General features: G+C 44.8%; 1 protein-coding gene across 1 annotated transcript in view; it reads left to right on the top strand.

Moving 5' to 3' along the window:
- The window catches only part of LOC144614867 (uncharacterized), a 344843-nt gene that overhangs the window by 278594 nt on the left and 43935 nt on the right, over positions 1-22314 (top strand). The window lies entirely within an intron of this gene.

Raw genomic sequence — 22314 nt, 5'->3', positions numbered from 1 at the left:
GCTCTTTCAATCCCAGCTCATGGAATCAAGCCCCATGTCAGGCTCAGTGCTGAGCATGGAGCCTGCTTGAGGTGCACTCCCTCTCTCCCTCTCTCTCTCTCTCTCTCTCTCTCTCTCTCTCTCCCCCCTATCTCTCTCTCTCACCTTCTGCCCCTCCCCCACTCACACTCATGTGCGCTATTTCTTTAAAATTAAAAAAAAAAGAATGACGTCTCTGGAGTAGAAAAGAGGAAAAAATGAGGCTTGAACCTTGAGAAATACCCTTGAACAAGTAGTCAACACAGAAAAGCCAATTAGGAAGTTAGAAAAAGAATGGACCATGCATGGGGAATAAATAGGGTGGTGCCACAGGGTGGGAGCCAAGATATGATAAGGTTTATTTCCTGATAGGACTGTAAGGACTCAATCAGATTAAATATTTTGAAGCAGTTCTTAAGTGTCAAATGATATAGCTGTTTTGTTTTTACCTGTAAACTTGCTCTTTAAAGCCAACATTTGAGGAGGTAATTGAATGTTTTGAAAGGGATTGGCATCAGTACCTGTAAGACCTCTCCAAACAGCCACTCCCACCAGACCCTTTTACTGAGGAGGATACCTAGTTAGGACACTCCAGCAAAATAGACACCTTATAGCTGAATTTAGCCATATAAAACGGCCATTTATTTTGTCATATAAAGATGGTCTTTTCATGTGTTCCATCCAACCTGAGCATGGTTTCCCAAACCTGCTCTGATGAGCTTGGTCACCTTTGAGCTTCCAGAAGTCGTTTTACCATCCGACCCAGATTTCTTCCCTAGGCCTCACCCTAGCTCCCCTGGTCATTCTACCTGGGGTCTTTTGAGGGCTGGAGAGGGGACATGATTGATCAGTGTTATGCAACTAAGGAGCCACAAGGCCTAGATTGAAAACCTGTTCTCCTAATTCCCACCCCGTCCACTCTTTTTATCTCCCTTCTGTACCCTTTCTCTGAACTAAGCCAGCATATTCCAGAATTCAGGACTGTGGCAAGTGATGACTCTGACTCTCTCTCTTTCCCTGATCTGAACACAGGAGAACATTTTCAATTGGTCTAACATACCAGGCACTCTCTTCCCACTACAGAGCAGGTAACCAGATTACCTGAAATCTGGGGCAGAAGAAGGCTTCCAGTGTGTCATCATTCTGATTGACATGCAGACCCTCCTCCATGGTCTGGCAAGTTTTATGGTCAGAGTGAAGAAAAGGACAAAGGGAATTATTTCGATTATGCAAATCAACAACCCAATCCTGAACTTCCTTTTGTACACAGAGCCCGAGCATTTGCATGCCTGGTCAGTTGTTCAAATGACCAGATTTCACTTGGTCTCATTAACATGCATTCCTTAAAATGTATATTCGCTCAACTAATGTAATAGCTTGGTCTCTGCAAATGGAATTCTTCCCAAATGTGCAAGTGGCTATAAGTAGTCTAAAAAGTTTTAAATGCACAGTAAGTACCTTGTACATATAGCCTGTTGATCATTAACAGAAGTTCTACAAAACGGAAGTCAGCAGAGAGAACCATTAAAGAGCAAATAGGGCAATTAGGACCTGCCAGGCTGACTCTCCCTGTCACTCCACATGATTCCTGCCTCTTTGCCAACTCCACAGCAGTTAGAGGAAGCTGACATATATTCTTGATGCTCTGGTGTGGTTTCAGGGAAGGGAGATAATTCCAAGCCACATCTTTATATCCAGAACAACACATAAGAGGTTAAGATTATGCTTGATTACTCAAAAAATTTAGCCTGGCCTTGTATCTGCCCCTCGAAATGATCATTGGGTTCTGACTTTTTTTTTGCCTCTTCACTTTGGTTTCTCGTAACATTCACCCCTCCCCACCTCCATGGCTACTTTTCATAGATGCGATTTCATGATGAAAATTTGAAAATAATGTGGCAGAAAAGAACTGCCTTTCTTTTCTCAGAGACACATTAATAAAACACCTGTGAGCCATTTCATTTTAAATAACCAGAGAGAAAGATGCATATGTAAAAAGATTGATATAATGTTGGATACATTAAGATAAAATTATTGTACCATAGTTGTATTGAAAACTGTGTACAGTTCAAATTTGTATACATTTAATACATGTGATGCCTATTTTATTTAAAGCCACAGTCCTAGGAAGACCCAGCAATATATTTCAGAAAACTGAATGTTAATTTTAAAAAAGCTTATAACTTTGGCACCTATGGGATACTTCAGAAAGTTAATTTTCTCCACAGACTATGGTAATTTTAACAAGAATATCCTAATATGACTCAGATGCTCAGGAACAACTTCCATGTATTGAAAATTGGGTTTGAAATAGGATTTTAGGCTGTCATTTTCATAAATGAGATTATATTTTGTACATGTAGTCTCATTTTTAATAATTTTTAAATCTGAAATTAATAAAAAAAACTCCACTGAAATTTTTTTAAGGGAAAAGCCACTGCTTACCTTCCTCTGATTGCTTCACTCCATAAAAAGCCTCTTAGGGCTTCATATAGGAATTGCATCTTTTCAGAGCCTTATTGCTATTATTTTGTTAATATACTTTATAAAGATAACAAAACTAAGTATATAGATTTGCTATGGACTGGAAGTTGCCTAGCAAGTTTTCTGGCAAGTCATAGCTTGTTTCTAAAACCATCATAATTATTCTTTGTGGGATGTTGAGAGCTTGCTTTCCTATATGTGTTTATTAATAATTTAAACATTTTTATAACAATTAGACGGTTATTTGTGGGGTTTGGACTGAGATCACTAGATTGCTAGGGCACTTGATGAATGGGCTCCATTCCTAAAGGTCAAGGTAGACCTGCCTCCATGTCAGTCACTGCTACAGGTGTTACAAGGATGCGTCGAAGGTAATAACCAGGCTCGAAGGATAGAACATTTTTAGAGGATTGTTTTCTCTGTCTTTACCAGAACCTCATGCCTTTATTTTAGTGATGTATGTGAAATAAAGTGGCCAACATAGAACACTTGTAAAATATGTGTTGTTTCTTCCCTCATTTCTACTTCAAAATTCCTCCAAAGGGCTTCTCTCAGGATGGTCTGACGTCTTCCTGGGTTCTGGGCATACTGTTGGATGCATCACCTCAAACCATATTAAGCCTGTTTGTATATTATGCATGTATTTAATGCACCCAAATACCACATTAAATCACATTTGTTTGTGATTATAGAAGACTTATGGCTGAACATTTGAGATAACAACTTTTATAGATATTTAAACATTTATTTTTGCCTTTCACATTTGTTTTCAAATTTTGGAGGTGTTTTTTTGTTTTGTTTTTATTTTTGGGATCTCAAATAATTTTGAAGTCATTGGGAAACCTGTAGGTCCTAGGTACTGAGCCAAGAGGTCTTTCCTTCCGGTCTGCCTTAGAAGAAAAGTATCATTCCTGCTGAGCAAAACTAGGCCCTTCTCTTATGCCTTCAGTACTAGCCCTGGCACCCACTTAAAGAATGTCTACCATGTGACCACGTGACTAAAAGCAGTGGTAGTGTAAAGTGAGAATGCCTACAGCAGAGGGAGAACAGAACTATCTTTTCTTAGGAAATGGCCTAGGATGACTTCACAGAGGAGGCGGCATTTATAGTGAGCCTCATGGATAAATTGGAATTGGCTACATGGAGACGGGTGGGGGCAAGGTGCGCATTCCAGACAACCAGCATTGGCAAAAAGCACAGCTTTCTCCAAGATCTTAGTCTCTAAAGTATCTGTACCTTCTTGACTGTCAAACACTCTAGAGACATGGGACCAATTTTATTTTCCTCCTACCTCTCAGATTGTTCTTTCTCTGGATGCCATTTTACTCCAAACCCCATGAAATTAGATGCTGTTCTCCAGTGACTATTCTTGTCTCATTTTTTTCTTTCTCTTTATGTTCTCCTTTAGTCATCTGAAGCTTTCTCCAGATTATCAACAATTCACCCTAAGGACTCTCCCCTTCTCAATCTCCAGAGCCAAACTTTCTTCTAAACTAAAGGTATTTTGTTTTTTATTTTTGTTTTGCATTTGCATGGTGGACATCTGCATGCATCCCAAATTAAGCATATCATTTCTTCCAGAAAAGTCTGCCCTTTGCTCTGTGCTCCTTATTCAGATTACTATGAGATTTTCTCAGGCATTTAGATCTAAAATTCTGAGTCATCTTTAACTCCCCGCCTCACCCCACCGCATCCAAACAGTTTATTGTCCTTTGGCTGACTCCTTTTTGTCTTTACTCCCTTCCCATCCCACTCGTGCCCCTAGTTGATTATTCATTCTCCTCTCACATAGATTATCACCTAGCCTCCTAACTAGTCTCTCTGTATCTATTCCCACTAGCACAGGCTACACACCTAAGTTACAAAATCCCCATTTCTGATTATATCTCTCCTCTATTAAGGATGTTAAGGACATTCACTATCTAACAAGTAAGGTTCAAAATGCTCTGGCCATATTTGAGGTCTCTACTATCTATCTTTCCAATATTAAATCAAATATTCATTCCTTTGTTCCATCAGAACACTCATTTGCTGCTTGCCACAGGCACGTAGAAATTTTCAGTCTTCATCTTTTTGTCTAGAAAACCATTGCCCCCCCCCCCATGTCAAAATCTGATTTTTCCTTTAACACTCCACTAGAAGACTACCTCCTTCTTAGAGCTTCTCCTTATGCCTTGCTGTCCTTGCTATTATTTATTTCCCATCTCCCACAATTCCACGTCATATTGGAAAGGAATTCTCCCTCTTTTGAGTTTACACTTAATTTTTTCATTAGCAAACTCCACTGTGTTTTCTGTGTATAATCCTACAGGATTTTAGCTCTTAGGGCAATTGATTCTGGAGACATTCCTCCATAAATATCTGGTGGATGAATGAGTATAGCCTTTATAGATTTTTTTTTTCCTCTAACAAGTCTGCCTTCACATCTCTAAGTCAATTGAAAGAATATTATACGTGGAGTGAATTTATGTATGCTTGCAACAAGTTATTTTAGAGAATAATTTGAAAGGGTGCTTATTTCTGGTATGGAATTACAATTTTTTATATAATTCTAAAAAGAGAAATTAAACTGGTGATTGGATCATTTTTGTGATATCCTCTTACAGAATATTTGAGTTAAAATTTTGTATCATAAAACAGGGGATGAGCCAAGGACAATTAGCAACAACTATAATGATAATTTAATTATCTGTTGTTCATTGAGAATCAAATATGTGCCACATACTGGTCCATATGATATGTACACATTATTTCTATCCTTAGATTTTACATATTTTCAAATTGAAGCCCAAAGAGATTGACTTCAATTGTCTAAGTACTCAAGATTACTATTTAAAATCCATAGTTAGGTCTTAACCTCTGGATTAAAATCAACTCCTCAAAATATTTCTAGTTACTTAAACATCATACAGTTCCAGGTACCTCCCTTTTTCTCTAGTAAAACCTATTCCATTTTTCGTCAACCTGTGATTTGCCTGTGCTCTATTAGTGTGAAGTCATTGTTTCCTGACTATGCATTTGTGTGGTGGTTGTTCCCGAAGGTCTGAAGAAACAAAATTATCAATGCGTGAACAGTCAGGGATGTTCCTCGTGGTGGTTCATCTTCTGGTACAGTCTAGCAATGCCTGCATCTGAAAGTGATGTGCCGTTGCCCACAGATCTATGCAGCAGGCACAACTCTTTCTTTGATATTGGCAAAATTTAATATAACATCTTAAATCTAAGGAACCTGGCCATTGTCCAAAGAAAGAGTCTGCACTGATCTGTTCCGACGGTGAAAATGTCCACCATTGGGTTCCACCCTGGAGCTATGGGAGTTCACTGTTACGTTATAAGAGCTTACTCTTGGGAGTCCCAGAGGGGTAAGGTGGTGAGAGTGAGGAGCGTGGGCTTCAGATCTTGGCACTGCTGCTTTAGAGCCGTGTGACTTCAGAGTGCCTCGGTTTCCCTGTTTGTATCCTAGGTGGGAAAGAGGGCAGGAGAGGAGAAAACGTCATGTGATAGAGTGGTGTGAGGATTGGGAAAATCTGCAGACCTGGTACATAGCTGAAGCATTCAGCAAATGGTAGTCATTACTGCTCTTAGTCTCGCGGGAAATGCCTACTCCCCAGTAGAAGGAAGGGTCCTGTATGGGTTTCCTGGGACTGCTATATTACCATAGACTAGGTGGTTTAAAACAACACGGTTTATTCTCTCACAGTTCCGGAGGCCAGAGCCCGAAGCCGAGGTATTGGCAGGGCCATCCTTCTCTGCGTGCCGTGGGGGAAATTCATTCTTGGCTCATCCAGCTTCTGGTGGCTACTGGCATTTTTTAATTTCTTGCCGCATCACTCCAGTCCCTGCCTCTTTGGTCACATTTTTTTCTCCTCTTTTGTCTGTGTGATCTCCTTCTGCCTCCCCCTGGTAAGGACACTGGTCATTGGGTTAGGGCCCACCTGGATAACCCAGAATGACCTCATCTCAACTGCTTTAACTTAACCACATCTGCAAAGATCAAAAAAGCTAGCATTTGTAGCATTCACAGGTTCTGGGGATTAGGATATGAACATACCTGGGTGGGGGGTGGGGGTGGGGCTCTCCAGGTCAATGCAGTACAGGTCCAAAAGGAAGGGATGAGGTATTGGGTTTATTTTCTTTTGGCAGGTGAAATATGTGCAGTGGGCAGGGTGCTTCCCAAGTGGGGTGCTGCAGGGATGCTGCTGACAGCCAGGGAGCAGTGGAAGAGGCTGGGACAGCTTCTCGGAGGGGAGGATAAGGCTCCAAGAGAAGCAGTCTAGAACAATGGGAGGTGGAGGGGGCCTGGACGGGGGCGGGTGGGGGGCTAACTCCAGGTGTAGTCTTGTCCCCAGCTCACAATGTAGCAGAGGGCAGGACCTCACTTCTCTGTGGGCCTCAGTTTCCTCATTTATACAATGAGAGAATATTGGAGCAGATAAGAGATTTTAAATAGACTACATACAGGTTGAATACTTTGTGTCTTTAAAAAATCTGAATATTTAAACATTGGCAGACATCATGTCAAAATTAGTGTGGCTTCTTGTGAAAGTCATCTGTGCCAGCCATAGGGCACTCGGTCTTCTTTATTGCCAGTGGGTTTTAGGAAGTGTGGCCCCACCATTAGAATGAGCCATCTGGCTTGCCACCTCTCCCACCACACCCTAGTAGCTTCTGACACTGAGACTGAGTGCACGTAGCCCTTTATCATCCTGTCACACTGCAGATTTCCTGATGGTAGAGAAATACTTGTCTTTGTCCGTGTTTCCATCTATGGAGAGATCCAGATGGTTTTTCCTGTACCTGGCTGAGCGCACTCACTTATATGGCCTGCCTGGGCACCCTACAGTGTTGTTTTTGTGATGGCTGAGTCAGAAGACTGAGATCACTGCTCATCTCTATGACTCTAATGATCTAGGTGCCAGAAGGAAAGGCTGGGGGTGACAGAAAGTGACTTGACCTATGACTGCAAGAAGCTCTCCACACCCTTCCAGGCACCAATCCACCATGTTCCGGGACCTGTCACAGGGCTACTTCTCAATTCACAGAATGAAGTTCTTGGCCCCTCTGCTTGGGCCTTCAACCAGATGCCTCCACCCCAGTTTCCTCAGTCCTCAGATTTCTTTTCCTCGTCTTTCCTCATGCTTCTATCACTCCTGCCACAAGTCTTTTTACCCTTCAGCTCCTGCCAATGAGCACCCTTGCTGTGGCTGTTTGGCAACTTGCTACAGCGGCCTCTCCTTCATCTGGACTTCACTGCACTCTCCTGCATGATTCATGGCTTAGTTCTGCATAGCATTTTTAGAGCCTTGTTTGCAATGGGAGAAAACTAGGAAAACAAAGCAGCATATTGTCTTCAATCTGGTCCCTCTCATAAGGGGGCTAGTTAATTTTTTTTAATTGTAATCCTCCAGTAATGGACCATCTGAAAAGACAGTCTCTCTCTCAGTTGGAGCCTCCTGTGACTTAGGAAGGAGTCATGTGCCCTGCTGTCATGGCTGAGCCTGCCTGGCCACTTTTCAGGGAAGCTGCCCCCACCCGTTCCCCTGGTCTCCAAGTTTGACTGTTACTTGTCCTTTCTGGAGGTCCCTGACTGAAGCTGGAGAATGATGCCATCTCATCTCCCCTCATCCTTAACAAAGTTTTTTTTTAATGTTTATTTATTTTGGGGAGAGAGGGGGAGAGCACACAAGTGGGAGAGGGGCAGAGAGAGGGGGACAGAGGATCCAAAGTGGGCTCCGCGCTGACAGCAGAGAGTTTGGTGCAGGGCTCGAACTCACGAACCACGAGATCATGACCTGAGCCAAAGTCTGATGCTCAACTCACTGAGCCACCCAGGTGCCCCTTTAACAAAGCTTCTTAAACCACTGTGGGGCTGCCAACTTGCCTAGAATGCTGGATCCAATGGTAGTCAGATGAATAAACTAAGCATGGAGAGGGGCCAGGTCTCCCCTAAGCAGAAGAAACCACCGCTTTCATTTTCATTTCTATTTTTTTGGTATTCCTAAACTTCTTTAACAGGTATCAGGCCAAGAAAGTTTTAGACAGTATAGAAACTACAGACAAGTTTTCTCTCTTTGGGATCTTTAAGTTCTATGTCGTTCAAGTCAACAAACAGCTGGGGCATCTCCTTGGTGCTTTGGCCGTGCTTGTGTTCAGTTTGGAGGCAACAAAATGTGGCACTAAGGCTGATTTTACAAAACAGGTACACGGGATGGGTAGAGAAAAAAAATGAAGCTTGGAGGCAGGACAGAGGGAAAAATTTGGTGACAGAGAGGAAGGCAGATTGATGATTGAGGCAGGAAATAATGTTCCTGGAAGTTCGGTTTGTAGGTGACAGTACATCTAAAGTGTTTGAAGACTCTGAGGTCAGGGAATAGTTCTTAGTTTTTTTTTTTTCATTTTTTAAAAATGTATTTTCGAGAATACTTAGGGGAGAGGAGGCAGAGGGAGAGAGAGAGCGAGCGAGCGAGAGAATCTTAAGCAGGCTGCATGCTCCGCACAGAGCCCTACATGGAGTTTGATCCCATGACCCTGGGATCATGACCTCAGCTGAAATCGAGAGTCAGATGCTCAACCGACTGAGCCACCCAGGAGTCTCAGGAACTATTTCTTGAAGACCTGTGTGGTTCCCTCAACGGTGTGCACTCACGTCACATGATGTCCTATCTACCTTGCTCCCATTTTTCTCTCTTCTCTGGTGCCGTTCTTAGCCCAACTGTTCAAGCCGGAAGCTCAGATTCCTCCTGACTCCTGCTCTCTTGTCACTCCCTCACCGTCTCCAGTCCCCAGTTCAATTGTTTCTGTTTTCTAAGTGTTGAATGCACTCCACTCCTCTCCTCCACTGCCTTGCCAGGGCTATCCAGAACCTTCCTAACTCACCTCTGCCATCAGTCTTTTCCCTTCTCAGCTCACCTTCTGCCATAACTGCCCATTTGATCCCATTGATAATTGGCCTGAAATCTTAAACTAAACAAAACAAAAACCAACAAAACATCCCAGGATCCTGCAGAACCAAACCCCCAATCTTGAACTGGCACACAGTTCACTGGCACACATGCTTTGATCTATAGTCACAGTTCCGGGCGCACTAGATTTTGCAGCTTCTTGAGCATGCCATTCTGTTTATTCAGCACCTTCTAGTGTGCGTGCCTTGTCACGGAGCACCCTTCCATTGCTCCTGCACCTGCTAGCCCTGTTTATACCTGGCAAACTCAGCTCATCCCTAGAGACCACCTCAAACATCCCCCTTTCTGTGACGCCTCCCATAAGTTGCTTGTTACGGCTCAGTACCTGGCACCCCTGCCCTGCCCTTGCTTCCTTCTCACGTCACTATGCATGGACTTCTGCTGCCCCTTAATTACCTGGACTCCAACCATTTGCATACAATTCTGATCCTACCACCAACCTGGGAACTAAAGAAAGGGTAGAGCTCTCATTAATTTCCTTCTCTCAGATGTTTAGCAGTGGGTTCAGAGCATTAGTAGGCATTCATCATATTTACGCATACGCTCAACATTTCCAAATCATCTATTATGCATCAAGCACTGTTAATACAGTGGGGATATAGTAGCGAAAAACTCTGGACAAACTCTGTCCTCATGGAACTTACATTGTGGCTGAGGATCTAGAGGGTGAATAAGATGAAAAGTAAAAATGTCACTTGGCAGTAGGTGCCAAGGAGAAAACTGAAGTCCACCCAAAGGAAGGATCTGAAAGAAATGTCTGTTGAATGAATGAGCCATTCTTTCTCCCTGGTTGGGGATTTTACAAAATTCTAGGATAAGGGAAAGGAGGGATACACTCGAGATGAGTAAATATGAGAGAAAGTAAGAAATCCAGATACCACACATTAATGTTTTTAAAAACAGACTTTGACCGTCCAGTGCTTCCCATCTCTGGGACAACAGGTTTTTGGTTTTGGGGGTTTTTTTTGGCTCCGTTCCTCCCACACAAACCCCAGGGAACTCCTCATCACAAGGCTGCCTATCCACCTTTTTCCCTCCCCACCAATAATTGGCAGTAAAGACGTTAAGTCACTCCAGCAACCTGTCTGCTGTCCCTCCCACACTCTCACACACACCTTTACGCACACACACACACACACACACACACACTCTCTCTTCTTTCTCTCTTTCTCTCTCTCTCCCTCTCTCTCTCTCTCTCTCTCTCTCATACACATACTCACCATCACACCCCCACACATACCCTCCCACATACTCACTCTCATGTGCATTCACACCCTTACACACACTTACCCTTGCACACTCACATTCACATATTCACACACGCACACACACTGACACATACATTTGAACACACCCTTTCATTCACATGCAAGTCTCTTACACTCACCCTCACATGCACCCTCACATACTCACACCCACTCTCAACACTCACACATACCCACACACCCTTTCACTCACATATAATCTCCCTTACATCTTCACTCCACATACACACTCACTCACCCTCTTACACACTCTCACAAACACATATACTCTTACATACCCTCACACACTCACGCACTCTCACACCCACACATGCACTCTCACACACATTTCCACACACACAATGTTCACACACACTCGCACACACTTGATCCACCCTCTCACACCCGTGCACACCTTCACACACACTCTCAAACATACTGAAATCCCTGTAGTAGAGCTTCACGGATGACTTACAACTTGAAATTCGTTGTTGAAGAAGGTCCTCCAAATCAGTCATATCACAGAATCAACCGATTGTTATCTTTTCCTTCTCTCGAGTATTCACTTTGGAGTGTATTAAGTTAAGGACTGAACGCAGGTCACAAGTCAGTTTTCACGAAGCCACCCTCGGGCTCTTTCTGCCAGCTCTGCCCTGTGAGAACTCTAGCTTCCTCCTTCAGATGTCTGTGGGTGACACTACCCTTCCTCCCCTGTGGCTGCCTGACCTAATCCACTGATCTCCTCTCATGGTGGTGCCCCTGTATGCACCCTTCTTCTTGGGAGAATAAATTTTATAGTCTGGAACTTCCACAATCTGGGATGTGGAGGGCAGCTGTCCGCCATGGCCTCATGAGGACTTGTGAGCATGCCTTTGGTCTCTGACACAGGAACACCTCTGTTCTTCTCGAGTGGTACATTTATTTCCAGGATCCCTCTTCATGCCCCCCAAGAGGGTAAGAACTTCTTTGATCTGACCAAGTGGCCCCGCCCTGCCTGGTATTCTCTAGTGAGGCTTCGCTTCATTGGAAACATTATTGTCCAGTCAAGGAAGAAATGAAATTACTCTGAAGTCAGAAATTGAATTAATTAAAGCAATTATTACTATCATCCCCAAGAATAAGCTAGGGTTGTTAGATAAGATTGTGGGATTTTTTCTCCTCTGGATGAAAAAAGAATCTTCTTTCTTTTCCTCCCATTTTTGAGCCTCAATAGGTAGAAAAGTAGCACATTTCAGAAAAGGATTGGAAAATGAAAAAAGAATGATAATTCATTATTCAGTAATCAATTCCTCCTGCAAAAGCAGCAGATTCTGCAGAGAACGTAGGACTGTGAGGAAAGGCAAACCCAGACCCTGCCCAGCTTGCACCTCTAGGGCGAATGTTCTCCACAGAGACCTTATTAGGAGCAGAAAGACAGGGAACCAGCATGGGGTACCACTCTTCACAGCCTCTGTACCTTTGTACCACACATTAACATGCAGAGTCATTGTTTTATGGGCCAGCACTCCCTCCCCTTCAAGCTCCACTCTCAGATTAAGAAACCACCATATAATTATCTGCCTTAAGGTTCCAGAATGGATCCCTCTCTACTGGGGCCTCTGAGTACAGAGAAAGATAAAGCCTTTGCATGAGGACACGCCTGTGAGGTAGCCTCTCTTTGTCCATCTGCTCCTGCTCTGTGCACTTGTACTAGGCAGAATGAAAGATGGCCCCCAAGATCCCCAGCCTCAGGTGCACACATACCTCCTCCTACGTGTTCCAGCAAACACTAACGTAGGTGCTGCTGTGAAGGGATCTCGCAGATGTAATTAAGGTCTCAAATCTGTTGACTCTAAGGAAAGGAGAGTGTCTTGGAAAAGTCTGACCTAATCAGAGGAACCCTTAAAGGGGACTGGGCTCCTCCTAAAGAGTTTGAAGTGTGAGAGAGATCGAACACAAGGGCGACTGTCCACTTCTGGCTTTGAAGGTAGAGGGGCCATGGGGTGATGTCTAGGAGCTGAGGGCAGCCAGTGGCTGACAGCCAGCAAGGAAATAGGGGCCATAGGCCTAGAACGGCAAGACACTGAATTCTACCACAACTGTCATGTGAGCTTCAGAGAGGACCCTGGGTTCCAGGTGAGAAAGCAGACTGGTGACACCTTGATGTTAGCCTTGGGCAGAGAACCCAGCCATGCCGTGTGAGGACCTCTGACCTGCAGCGCTGCGAGCTAATAAAATGGTTTCTTTGAAGCCATTAGGTTTGTACTTACTTGCTCCAGAGCATAGTAAACCAGTTCAGCTCTCGGGGGTCCCCACAGCACTCTGCTGACAGAGCTGCACGGTTTGCTGTGTGCACAGCGTTGCAGGCATGGGTTTGTGCTCTGGCTCCCCCAGGTCCGAAGCCTGTCAGAGGCTGAGACTCCACATGTCTGGCCTGTGAGAGGAAGTGCTGCGCAGTGCATAAGAGCTCCGAAGTCAAATAGACCCTATCTGAATAGCTTTTGTATCTGCTGTCTGGGGCAAATTCATCTGCTGAATTTCGGTTTTGCTATTTATTTATTTATTTGTTTGTTTGTTTGTTTATGAGGGTAGGGTAGGCAGAGAGAGAGGAGGACAGAGGATCTCTCTGTGCTAACAGCAGAGAGCCCGATGAGGGGCTCGAACTCATGAACTGTGAGATCATGACCTGAACCGAAATCAGGAGTCAGATCTTTAACCAACTGAGCCACCAGGTATCCCAGGTTTTGCTCTTTCTAAGACGAAGCTAATGGCATCTGCCTCTTGGGGTTGAGAGGATTAAATGAAACAATCTGTATAAAACGTTTAGTGCCATCCCACCATGACGTAAATGATCAATAAATTTATGGGAATTGTTATTATTTGCTTTCAATCCATAAATATATATGAAGCAGCTACTTTGTTCCCTGCTAGATGCTTCTAGGTTCAAGGGATACAATGACAAATAACACCAAGCTCTGGCCTTTGAGCATCTTATAGTCAGTTTAATCCCAACAGTGTCTTAGATACAGTTTGGTCCAAAGAGGGAAATCGGTATCTTGGAGGTGACTGATGTTAGGGAGTGGCCTGTGAATAGATCCAGGCCATACCTAGAGCCCCCATATCCCCATCCCGTGGTACCATGGAAGAAAGCAGGTGCTTTTTTTTCTTTCTTTTTTTTTTTTTTTTAATAATTCCAAGCACATCCTGGAAAATCATGCTATCAAAACAGAGCCAGCATGAAGATTAATTCTCAAAGTTGTTTGGTAGTATGAATCTCCTGGAGGGCCTTATTACAATACGGATCCAGGACTCCACCCAAGACAAAGGAGGGGACTGGTCCATATTGCATAAGCAGCCCATACTGTGATCCTATTCCAGTTATCGCTTGCTGTGTAACAAACTACTCCAAAACCTACATGCTGAAAATAACAATCATTTTATTATGTATGCAGATTTTGTGAGTCAGGAATTTCAGCAGGGCCTGACTGGGAAGTTCTTTCCCATGTGGTGTTAAGGTCACTTAATGATATTCAGCTAGCAGATGAGCTGGTCTGAAGGGCCCAAGATGGCTTTGCTTCACATGCCTGTCACCTTTCTAGGGATACAACTCAAGTCTCCTAGAAAGTCTCCCAAGAGAGAGGAAGTGTCCCTAGAGACCAGTTTCTCCAGGCCTAGACCCCAACACTGGGTTGGTACATGACACCTGTGTCCTGTTGAACAAAGCAATTGCAGTGCCCACCCAGAGCCCAGGGGTCAAGACACTGACCCACCTCCCAATAAAGAAAGCGCGGCCACATTTAATCTGCCTCAGAGCCCGAGCAGAGTTAGGAAACACTGTTTTATAGACTATTAAATGGCTAAGGCCTTCAATACAGACAGTTTCTGGGCGTTCTAGAATAAAAGTCAGCAAACTATTTCTGCAGAAGGCCAGATAGATAGTCTTAGGCTTTGTGAGCCACATGTGGTCTGTCACATATTCTTCTTTGTTTTATTTATAACTCTTTTAAAAATGTAAAAATCATTTTTAGCTTGTTGGATATACAAAAACAGGATACAGGCCAGATATGGCCTATGGGCTGTAGTTTGCCAACCTCTGTTCTAGAATAATCTTGCATCACACTGAGTCTGGCTGAACTGTGAATATGGTGACACCCTCTACCCATTGTGTCCCCTGAGTAGCAATAACTCAGAAAATCTTAGAGCTAGAAAGACCTTGGGAGTCACCTGCTCCAATCCATCCATTCTAAAGATGTGGAAACTGAGGCCCAGAATGGTTAAGAGACATGGCAGAACCATGGTTAATTAATAGGAGATCCCCAGAGATCCTTTGGCCTCCTCATATCAGGCTGTGTCTCAATTGCTGCTTTTCTAGTCAGCAGAAATAAGAGATTTAGGACTAAGGGTTGGACATAGCAGCAGTGAAGTATGCTTGCACCCTAGGACCTTGGAGCGTATATGCCCCTGGCTGGGGTCCAGGTTACAAGTGGAGGCCAGTCTAGCCGCAGCACTGCTTGGCCTATCTCTGGCTACTGCCTGGAAAACCAGAGTGCAATCTGTCGCTCCTGTCAGGATGGATCAGCAGTGTGGTGAGGATGCAGCACACATAAGGAAAGGGGGCTATGGAGAGGTTACACATGGGCCTGTGCAAGCTGGGCCAGAATATCTGTGCTTCCCCCTGGAGAAAAGCGATCAGGGCTTTATGAATAACTTCTCACCTCCTTTGTGGGAGGTGCTGTTTAGCGGAGCTCCCCACTGTGCCAGGTTCCCGAGGAAGCCTCTGATTTGCTAGTAGTTGCTTGAATACACCACACCTCCTCCTGTCTTTATGTGTTCGCTGTCTCTTCTGTCTGGGACACTTGCGGTCCTGCGTGCTTTTTGGGAAAACTTAAATATTATCTCCTTTGAGAAGGCCCCCTCTGACTTTCCTAGGAAGGTTAAGACACTTGTTCTGGGCTCTTACGCCTTTTTAATTTCGTGTAAATGGTATAAATGATCTGACCCTAAGTCACCCAGTAAGCTTGACCCAAGTTGTAACTCCTTCCGGTATACGTCTTTTTTTTCTAGGTGTTCATTCATTGTGTTGTAACTATTTATTCTCATGTCCGTGTCCTTATTAGGGTGTAAGTTAATTGATGGCAGGGACCGTGCCTTTTTGTTTCTTTGTTTTTTGTTTTCGTCAGCCCCAACGATAAAGCCTAGCACAAAGTAGGTGTTTAAATGAATGTTTGCTGAATGAAGGAGTATGTGAATTTCTGTAAGTGAGTGTATCCACAGTAAGTAGTAATACGTTCCTCCCAGGCCAGGGTGCCAGGGTGCCAGGGTGCCAGACCACTCTTCCTGCTTGGTAGCTCACGCCAACATGTTCCTCATTACTGGCTCTGAAGAGGTGGAATCAATTGAAATAGTTGCCGTGAGGAGCTTCCGAAGTATCCTCCTTTGGGTCTTACCCGTCAGAGTTGTTTCTTTGAAGAGTTGCTTAGGCACAATTCTGTTCAGGTGGCCTTGAAGGATGTGATTTGGGTATATCCATCTCTCTCCCCCAACATCCTAGACACTGGGTGTCCAGATTGATCATATGTTCTGGATCTTTCTAAAGGATGGTACACAGGCTCAACAGTTGGCTTTTGCTAGCTTGGTTCATGGAACATTTGAGAATCTTTGCTTAGCATATAGCTCATATTTTAGAGGAGTAGACTTAGAAACTCCTACCGAGATCCTCTCAGATGTGTCTTGGCAGTGCATGATGCTCTTTGATCATGGTTTTTGATTCCGAGTAACTAGACCCTGGCTGATCATTATCCCTTTCCACATATCAGTTTTATTTTTTATATCGATTCCTGCCTTTTGCCCACATAATACGAGCTTTTATTAAATCTGTCCTGACCTCTTTGCAATTGCGATGCAGAGTAACAAGCCATTATTGTTTCCCCAACAGTTCCAGGAGACTCAACCAATTGTTTAATACGATATGGATTCTAGGCCCCTGGAGGGATGCGTTCTCCGTGCCAACAAAGAATGCTTTGCTTGTCTGCTTGCAGGGGGAAGGGATGTTTGGTGATTGGTACAGCCCCTCCCGGCTGCCCATCCCTACAGCTATGCTGCTGTTGTTCTGCTGTGGTTAAAAATAACTAGTTGGAGGGAGAATGTGGGCTTGCAGTGGCATCAGACTATGTAGAGAGATTTAAAATGCCGTGGACATGTTCAGACATTCACCAGCTCTCAGAAACCTCCCCTTGCTGATTTGTTTTTGTGCAGGCGTGGCTCATTCGGCAGGGAGCATGGGTCATGGGGGGGAGGACAGTGCCAGGGCAGGAACTAAGACTTCATATTTTTATTTACAATGTGTATTTGTCCGTAGTTTTGCTTGTTTGAGATCTAGTCTACTTTCTCCCCCCTCACCCTCTAGAACCTGGGGTGTAAGTGGGGGGTGCTTAGACTATGACATTCATTTAGCTGGTGCAGTTGCATTTTGGCAAACTTCAGGGCTGTAGAAATCCCAGAATGCCCACTGAGGACAAATAAAAGAACACAACGTCACACAGGACTTTTGCAAAAGAGGCGAAAGTCCGATAATGTAAGTCTTTTTGATTTTCAAATGCAGTTGGATCTCATTGTGGACATATTACTTGTGACTCTGAACCTCAGTGGGGGTAATGTAACACTTCGCTGGGCCCCCCACGTATTGTCTAGTTCTGGCAGAGGCTCCTGTAAAAGTCAGGGTTGGCCTGAGGCCACATTAATAGGCACTGCCCCTGGGGGCTCGCTTCCAGCTCCAGTGCTCTGCGAGGGGGTGGGAGCCTCAGAGACGGACATGCGGGCGGCCTCCGAGTGTCTCCCTTTTGCCTGTAGCTTGGAAGTGCAGAGTGAGTGTTAACGCAGACTCTGGGTCCTCCAGCAGGGAACCGGTATGGGGGAGGCCAGCAGCTGTGCTTGGTGAGACCCTGGCCAGTGGCTGGGATGACTGACCACGTCCCTTTACCCTCCACACGTTCGCCAAAGGGTCGGCTCTGGTTGTATTGTAGGAACACGTAGAAACATTGCCAGTCCTAGGGCACCTCTTACACTCCTTCCCTACTCCTGAACGGAAACAAAAAGTGCTTGTCTTCTGTAGTGAGAAGAAGCAGTTTCTTTGATGAGGGTGTCCAGGAAGGCATTTCCTTAGTGGCATTTTCTAGAGGAAATAACGGAAAGCTTCCCTCTGAACAACAGCCCAACCACAAACAAAACACAGATTCCATAGCTGCAGAAAGTACCTGGTCTACCAGTAAGCCCTTGCTAACTACGGGAGGTAGGGCAGGCAGAAGGTGGGAGGTGTAGAAAAAGGGAGAGGGAGAGAGGTGGGCAGGAGCAGAGGAGAAGGCAGGGCAGGGAAGGACTTGCACAGTCAGGAAATATCTGCCATAAAACACTCTAAATCACGGTCTGTGAACTACCGCCTGTGAGCCAGATCCAGTCTGTTGCCTGTTTTTGTACAGTCCACGATCCACGAATGGCTTCTGCATATTTAAATGGCTGAAAAAAAATCAAAAGAATAATATTTTGTGCCATGTGAAAATTATATGAATTTCAAATGTCAGTGTCCATAAATAAAGTTTTATTGGAACATAGCTATGCCGGCTGGTTGTTGCCCACCACTGCTTTCGCGCTTCGATGGCAGGGTTGAGCAGGTGTGACAGAGACCATATGGCCCCCAAAGCCAAAAAAATGTACTCTCTGCTCTTTTACTGGCAGATTTACTATCTGCTGACCCCTGCACTGGAGAGTATCTTAAGCGCTGGCCTGTCAATTCGATTTAGTAGTCTAAATTTCCCCAACAAGAAGCCGCTTAGCAATTATTTGTTATCGTGTGTCTTTTCTGGTCAGTCGGGGCCACTGCTGCAAAGACAAGTGCAGAACAGTATTCCCTGTTCTCTTTCTATTCTGCTCTGCCCCTCAGCCGCCTGCACAACACTTTGCTCGGCTCATGCTGCTCTTTTTGGAAGCCAGCCTGCCAGTGAAACTCAATGTACACGCGATTTTCATTTGAGCAATCACATGGGGACTACATCCAACTTTCTGAAATATCACAGAAAAAAAAAGTTATATATGGCAATATGTGTGGAACGTGTTACAATGATTTCCATTTCTTACAAAGAATCTATAAGCACAGCACGGCCATGTTTGAATAATCAACTGTGTATTAATCATACTGTGACATGTGGTATTATTAAACTTCATCATAATAGTGAATGCTTCATATCATATGTTATAGATTGTCTTTGGCTAATAAATCACACTTGTGGCATATATTTCGTATTGCTGCAGCAAATACTGCTATATTCGACACAGTTTGCACCTCATGGAGCACATATTAGGTATTCACAGATGCATGTTTTCCCCAATGGCATTTTTTATCCAGTTAATGCTTGCAGAATGGCTGGTGGACAAGAAACTAACGTTACCCAGCCTAGAATTGCCTTTATTTTCACTACTTTCCACCAACTAGATCTCTCTTTAATTAGGTTCCTGGGTAAACTAGCCATTTTTTTAAAAAAAGTTATTTATTTATTTATTTATTTATTTTTTGGCAGTTTGCTTTACTTCTAAGTGACTGGCTGAATCCTCATGTTTTCCCCAAGGAACTTGTTACATAATCCAAAGTTAGGTTTTTAACTCAGGGGAATCTAGTTCAGTTAGAAGGATAGGAGTATATTGAAAGAGAGAGGGAACAATAATACAGTTCTAAAACTGCCTCGTGCAGGAGCCCCTGTGAGTGCTGGGGAAGGGGTGCTGATGTGGCCACTGGGAGGTGGACAGAGAGAAGAGCTATGGGGGAGGGTTGGGTCAGGGGAAGGGGGAAGAGCAGAGATGTTCTGCTGAGAGACTGTGTGAGAAAGGAAGATGGGAGCGGGTTCAAGGTCAGAGAGACAAAATGGCAAGTGAAGGTGTTTGGAAAGAATGTCAGCTGAGAGCAGAAAAAGGCTGTGGGTGCAGCTGTGATTTGAGCGTCAGTGTGAATGCGTGGTCCGTGTGTGACTAGATGTCTCTCCTTGCACGTTGCTCTCCGAGAGAGCCGTTGCACAAGGGAGAGTGTGCAAGACGGTGGGCGGGGGTCAGAAGGAGCCTTTGAAAGAGCATTATAGTGCAGGCAAGCGATGGAGTCGGGCTTGTGGGCACATGTTGTGTGGGTGTTGGGAAGGAGAGAAAACAGAAGGACGGGGCAATGCAGAAAGCATTAATTGCTTCCCGCCTGTTTCTGTAACCTGACCATAAACGCAGTTTCCCCATCAGGCTTTTTAATGGACCGCTGAGGTGAACATGTGGCTCTGTGCCCTGTCAGGAGTGATGGTATTGAGGCGGACAGCCCTGGGGCTCCGCTCCCCCCCTGCAGCTCATCATGTCTGAATTAAAAAAAGAATTGTTTGGACAAGACTGTTAAGTGAATGTTTTTCCAGCATTAGTGGGAGAGCTTAAGGAGCTCCCATTGGATGGAAACAGCATCTAACCACCTCGGGCAGTGCTGGGAGAGAAATTTATATAACAACATGCACATAGCATCCTTCCTTTGCTTCCTTGGCTTCCTGCATTCAGGTTGGTCTAAGGCATCCATCCAGATCCCTGCCCGGGGTTGAACATGCCCTGCACCCACGTCCTGAATTGTCCAAACAGCATAGGGCCTGTTTGCACACTCCAGGTTGGTCCGTTTCAGCAAGATTCTGAGTGAGCATGTATGTGCGTGCGAGCACAGGCATCCAGCACTGAAGAGAAAGGACCCCTGGTGATGGAAACCCTCCAAGCAGCCATTGTTATGGCAAAGGGTTTAAGCAAAATTTTCTGCAGCAAAATTTTGTGCTTCTCTCTGTAGGAGCCACACAGAGCCACAGAAATCCCAGCTCCTGGGATATTCTGTTATTCCACACCCAGGCTGTTTCCAGAAGAATGCACTAGGGGAAGCAAAAAAAAAAAAAAAAAAAAAAAAAGGAATTGTCCAAGCTCACATAACGCAGAAAGAAAAAGTCACATGTTAAATAGTTTGGGCTCTGTATATTGGGAAGCGGAGGAGGAAGCTAATTGGGAAGGAGGCGAGACCCAGCTGCTCCACTAAGGGGAAAAAAGTGCCGGGATTCTTTGTGCCTTGGAGCAGGCCCCTCTGATGCCACCTTGCTGGGACATCTGCACACCTCAGCAGCAGAGGCATCTGGAAGGAGAAGCTAGCTGACATAGAGCTGGAGAGAAACCCACTGTGCCAGCAGAGAAGGTGGGGCCAAGGAGGAGAGAAATCGTTGTTGTGGCTGAGAGCATTCCTGGGTTCTGCTTGCTCCATTAACTCTGCGGCGGGAGAGCATGGGTCCCAGCCAGTGCAGGTGTGAACACTCAAGTCCTCACTTGGAAAATTGGGCCCCGGAGGCAGGAGCTGCCAGCTGCTCAGTGATGGGCTCCGGTGCCTTCCAAGTCTGGGCTGCGCCCAGCATCCCTACCCCTGCTCCCCTTTCCCGGCAGTGTGCTTGGCCCCCCGCCGCTGTCCCCCTCCCTCCGATCCTTTGCAGCTTCCCATGTAATTTGCTTGTAACAAGCCTCATAAAGTTTGATCGTGCTTGCTAGGACTGCAGACGGACGAGTGGAATGAGCTCATGTTTCTGGCAGTGGAGCACGAGGGTTAATGCGAGTCCCAGAGGGAGCCGCCTGCCTGGGCTTTTTCAGGAATGGGAGGCAATTTAACAACCTTCAGACTTTCAAAGTGTCAGGAAAGTAAAACCTGACATGCTCTTGGTGGGTTATATATCCCCGGTCTCTGAATTCTTATGGTTAATCAGCGACCTTTTATAAGTCCAACCCCCTCTCTCCTCTGCCTCCATCTCCTGGGACCTTCAAGTCATCATAAAATAAAACCTTTCTTGTCACCTCCTCTCCTTGATCCATTGTGCCCATCCAGTGTCTCTTCGGTCACTCTCCACATTTCCAACCTCTCCCACATCCCTCCCCGTTAGTGTTGTCACACTCTTGCTCTGCTATCCTTCCCGGGACTCCTTACCTCCTTCTCCCTCTCCTCCTCCTCCTGCCTTTTCTCTTTCCTTCTCCTTCTCTAATCCTCTATACATTTCTGAACCTCTGCCATATGGCTTATTGGCTTGACGTCTCACTGGTACTTGGATAGATGAACAGGGACCAGAGCAACGGGGTAGGCAGTTTCCCAAGGTGAACGAAAAAGCTTTGCTCTTGAATCTTCTAATCCACCCAAGGCACCTGTCAGTTTAACAGACCTGTGTAGAGCACCATTAGGTATAGCCATCATGTTAAACACTGGGGCTCTCTCTATCATATACCTTGGAACCTGATACCACAGCCGTTATTGCTGATCTTATCATTAAACGATCTTTCACAAAAGTACTATTATTAATGTATACTTAGTAATGTACTATTAATGAAATGTATTTGCAAGCTTGAATAGCTCCCTCTATATTATTCATTTAAGTAAATACATCTCTTTTGGGTACCTTCTGTGTATCAGTCATTAAGCTGATCTTTTGGGATCTAAAGTATCTTTCATGAGACTTAACAAAAATCTCTGGGGTAGCCACACCCCCTCGGTAGATACTCATTGGCCAGTCCCAGGATACAGAGCTAATGAATGGACAGCTCAGATTATT

The sequence above is a fragment of the Panthera onca genome, chromosome F1 (genome assembly GCF_046562875.1).
Source record: "Panthera onca isolate mPanOnc1 chromosome F1, mPanOnc1 haplotype 2, whole genome shotgun sequence".
In the NCBI taxonomy this organism is placed as follows: Eukaryota; Metazoa; Chordata; class Mammalia; order Carnivora; family Felidae; genus Panthera; species Panthera onca.
Note: the sequence above shows the minus strand (reverse complement) of the source record. Positions and strands in the feature narration are given on the sequence as shown.